The sequence below is a fragment of the Simochromis diagramma genome, unplaced genomic scaffold, assembly GCF_900408965.1.
Source record: "Simochromis diagramma unplaced genomic scaffold, fSimDia1.1 OVJJ01000102.1, whole genome shotgun sequence".
Taxonomy (NCBI): Eukaryota; Metazoa; Chordata; class Actinopteri; order Cichliformes; family Cichlidae; genus Simochromis; species Simochromis diagramma.
In genome coordinates, this window is record NW_024387116.1 from 53,520 (window position 1) to 58,037 (window position 4,518).

Here is a 4,518-nt window from a genome sequence, read left to right on the forward strand (position 1 = left end):
ATCTGATGCTGTCTGCATACAGTGTCCATCTCCCACGCGTGTGACTATTAAAATCATCGTTTGACTCGACCCTGGCCGGACCAGTGTTGTTATTGTGGTTTTTTCCTCTTGTCTCCATCCCCAATTTTGAACTCGTAACAGTACCGAGACAGGAATATAAAGGACCGAGCTTGGAGGAAGATATGTGAAGAGATCGGGCAACCTGGTAAGTTCATTCATTTCTCTTTTGAAAGTTTTCACTGACCCGGGGAAGCCGCACAAAAGCTAGCAAGCCACCGCTATTTTCCCACTGACGTACAAATACTGTTCTGCTTTTATGCATGTTGTCATTTAGGAATATATTTTGTTTATTAATAAACAGCACACAGTGGTCCCGCTCATCTGTCACTGCCTCGCTTTTTCGCTGATTTTTTATTGCACAGTACAGCAATGCATTCTGCAGCCTGATTGACAAATCTGCTCCGTGTCGTGTCTCCTGCGCTTGCCAAATTTATCACGTTTGGTTTTGATAACCATCATGTCCAATAGAAAAAACAGCACAAAAACACCCATAACTATGACCCTCATTCGGAAATAGACACCTGCACTGCGAGGGAAAAAGGCGCACGAAAGTGGCAGTCAGATGAAGACAAAACGCGGCATAATAATACTTTTACGTTTTGCAATATACAAAGGTTTGCACTTTGAGAATCAAATGTGAGAACTGTGACCAATGTTCATGTGTGTGGGGAAAAAAGTGTATAAAGTGCGTGACCAGGGGCTAGTTATTCTGAGAACCCCTGCTGCAATAAATGAGGGACCACTGTCTACTCTATGATTATTATATTCAACCTGTTAACATTTAATACTGTATTGATAGAACCAACTGATTCTGCAGCAGAGCATCCCCTGTTGCTTCTCCTGGTTCCCCAGTCCCTGAGCTCCTGCTGCTGCACCATAGGTACAGGGAGTGCAGAATTATTAGGCAAATGAGTATTTTGTCCACATCATCCTCTGCATGCATGTTGTCTTACTCCAAGCTGTATATGCTCGAAAGCCTACTACCAATTAAGCATATTAGGTGATGTGCATCTCTGTAATGAGAAGGGGTGTGGTCTAATGACATCAACACCGTATATCAGGTGTGCATAATTATTAGGCAATGTCCTTTCCTTTGGCAAAATGGGTCAAAAGAAGGACTTGACGGGCTCAGAAAAGTCAAAAATAGTGAGATATCTTGCAGAGGGATGCAGCAGTCTCAAAATTGCAAAGCTTCTGAAGCGTGATCATCGAACAATCAAGCGTTTCATTCAAAATAGTCAACAGGGTCGCAAGAAGCGTGTGGAAAAACCAAGGCGCAAAATAACTGCCCATGAACTGAGAAAAGTCAAGCGTGCAGCTGCCAAGATGCCACTTGCCACCAGTTTGGTCATATTTCAGAGCTGCAACATCACTGGAGTGCCCAAAAGCACAAGGTATGCAATACTCAGAGACATGGCCAAGGTAAGAAAGGCTGAAAGACGACCACCACTGAACAAGACACACAAGCTGAAACATCAAGACTGGGCCAAGAAATATCTCAAGACTGGTTTTTCTAAGGTTTTATGGACTGATGAAATGAGAGTGAGTCTTGATGGGCCAGATGGATGGGCCCGTGGCTGGATTGGTAAAGGGCAGAGAGCTCCAGTCCGACTCAGACGCCAGCAAGGTGGAGGTGGAGTACTGGTTTGGGCTGGTATCATCAAAGATGAGCTTGTGGGGCCTTTTCGGGTTGAGGATGGAGTCAAGCTCAACTCCCAGTCCTACTGCCAGTTTCTGGAAGACACCTTCTTCAAGCAGTGGTACAGGAAGAAGTCTGCATCCTTCAAGAAAAACATGATTTTCATGCAGGACAATGCTCCATCACACGCGTCCAAGTACTCCACAGCGTGGCTGGCAAGAAAGGGTATAAAAGAAGAAAAACTAATGACATGGCCACCTTGTTCACCTTATCTGAACCCCATTGAGAACCTGTGGTCCATCATCAAATGTGAGATTTACAAGGAGGGAAAACAGTACACCTCTCTGAACAGTGTCTGGGAGGCTGTGGTTGCTGCTGCACGCAATGTTGATGGTGAACAGATCAAAACACTGACAGAATCCATGGATGGCAGGCTTTTGAGTGTCCTTGCAAAGAAAGGTGGCTATATTGGTCGCTGACTTGTTTTTGTTTTGTTTTTGAATGTCAGAAACGTATATTTGTGAATGTGGAGATGTTATATTGGTTTCACTGGTAAAAATAAATAATTGAAATGGGTATATATTTGTTTTTTGTTAAGTTGCCTAATAATTATGCACAGTAATAGTCACCTGCACACACAGATATCCCCCTAACCCTCTACTGCATAGCGTTGCCCTGAGGCAACAAACCACATTTTCATGCCTTACGGTGGCCCTTCAAAAAAAAAAAAAACTTTTTTTTTCCAAACAATGCTACCAGGCACATCTCTTTCCAATAAAATGATGAGTTGAAGGTGGTGTGACTTTGATTTGGGGGGGGGCAGGGCCCCTTTCTGCAAGCTGCACTACATGAGAGACATAACCATTAGGAGGCAAGATAAAGATCACTATTTTACATGTTTATAGTGAAATAAATGTATATTAAAAAATACTTGTATGTGCATGAATATGTTAAGAAGCATATTTGATTGTTTGTTCTACTTTTTAAAATTTATTTATACTGTAAAACTGTTCATTTTCATTCGTTGCCTCAAGGCAACACTGCGCAGTTAGCCCAATTTTTTTCAGGCAACATAATGCATTTGGATATGTGTGTAGAGATGTCTTTGTGTGCATTTATATGATCATAGTCAATGTTTTTTACTTTACAATCTACTCATAATTACAGGACATGGATGTAAAAACTTTTTATGCTAGGAAAACAAGGGAATGTGCACTTTCTGTCCTCAGAAAGTGAGGACAGTGAGCTTTCAGGGAGTGACAGTGAAGTAGAGGAGTGGATCCCTGAATGAGGTTTGAGGGACACTTAGGAGCTCAGGGGTCAGTTGGTAAAGTAACTGTGTCTTTTTGTGTGTTACTGCCCACATAGCAAGCAGGTCTGGCCAGGATCTGGTATCAAGCCGGCACTTTGAGTAAAAGCGCTATATAAAAATCAGTCCATTCACTGTCTGAACAGAGTTTCGGCATGTTACTTTTGCACTGTTTTGCATGTTCTGGCACATGTTGTTATTGCATGGCTTGATTAAGGTACACATTATGCTAACATCTGGGGCCAGAGCTGAAACCGTTCTGGGCCAGCACAGGGCCAGCAGTGTGTCTACAACTGGCCCGTGGCTGCACACCACCTACAGATGGCCCACATACCACAATGAATAACGGCCCTTTGGTGGCCCAGATCAGGTTTGCCAGAGGTAATCCACACATGGTCCAGCACAGGACGACCAGGGTGTCTGAAACTGGCCTTGTGCTGGCCCATGTGTGGGCCACCTCTGGCAAACCAGGTCTGGGCCACCAAAGGGCCGTCATTCTTTGCGGTATGTGGGCCCCGTGTAAGCACATTGTGTGGGCCTGATCCGGGCCATACCAATATTGCTGTGTGGGTGTCAGTGTGTGTGGTCATGTATTACTTATTGTTGTGGGGACACAAATTTGTTTACACACTCATATTGTGAGGTCTCGCCTACTTTATGGGGACAAATTGCAAGGTAAATCATTCAATTTTAGGGTGAAGGCTTGAGTCAGGGTTAGGGTAAGGTTCAGGCAGGGACTTGTGATGGGTAGAGTCAGGATAAGTCTCCAGGAAATTAATGTAAGTTAATGTAATGTCCCCAAAAGTGATGGAAACACAACGTGTGTGTGTGTGTGTGTGTGTGTGTGTGTGTGTGTGTGTGTGTGCGCGCGCGTGCATGGGGTTAGGGTCAAATGTTGGATATTTTGGTGTTTTATTGTTTTGTGTAGAGATGGCACGATACCACTTTTTTATGTCCGATACCGATACCGATATCATAAATTTGGATATCTGCCGATACCGATATGAATCCGATATAGTGTTTTTTAATCAACAAAACTGTATTTTAAATATCTTGCTGCATTTTGTATAAGTTCATACTCAAGTTTAAAACAACAACTACACTAAAGCTATTCTGTTATACCTGTATGCAAAAAAAAATATTTCATAGTTCAGCAATACTGATCAATCTAATAAACTTAAACCTACACCATCCTCCCTATTCTGGTATTTTAAAGAGTACTTAGCATAAATATTAAGCAACCTAACTAATAGGGTTCCAACTCTCAGCAACAACAAAAATAAATAAATAAAAAATAGGGAACCACCCCTCACGCTCCACCTCATGATGCTTACTCGACGTAATCAACCTTAATTTGATGCAGTGTGAAAAAAAATGCACAGAAATCAATTATTTTTCAAGAAATATTAAATAGATTCAACATCTTTCTTCAACAAAATTGCAGACTGCACAGATGATACCTTCCCAAAGGAAAAAGTACTATAGCTTACTAGGGTATATATATTAGACT

The 4,518-nt window shown here is 42.3% G+C and overlaps 1 long non-coding RNA gene across 1 annotated transcript; it reads right to left on the bottom strand.

Annotated features, from left to right (window-relative positions):
* Positions 1-2,441: 2,441 nt before the first annotated feature.
* Positions 2,442-3,872, bottom strand: LOC120743266. Its single transcript, XR_005698132.1, has 2 exons — positions 3,829-3,872; positions 2,442-3,041 (listed from the first exon to the last, which is right to left on the bottom strand). It is a non-coding gene; the product is annotated as an uncharacterized LOC120743266 (long non-coding RNA).
* Between the last annotated feature and the right edge of the window lie 646 nt (positions 3,873-4,518).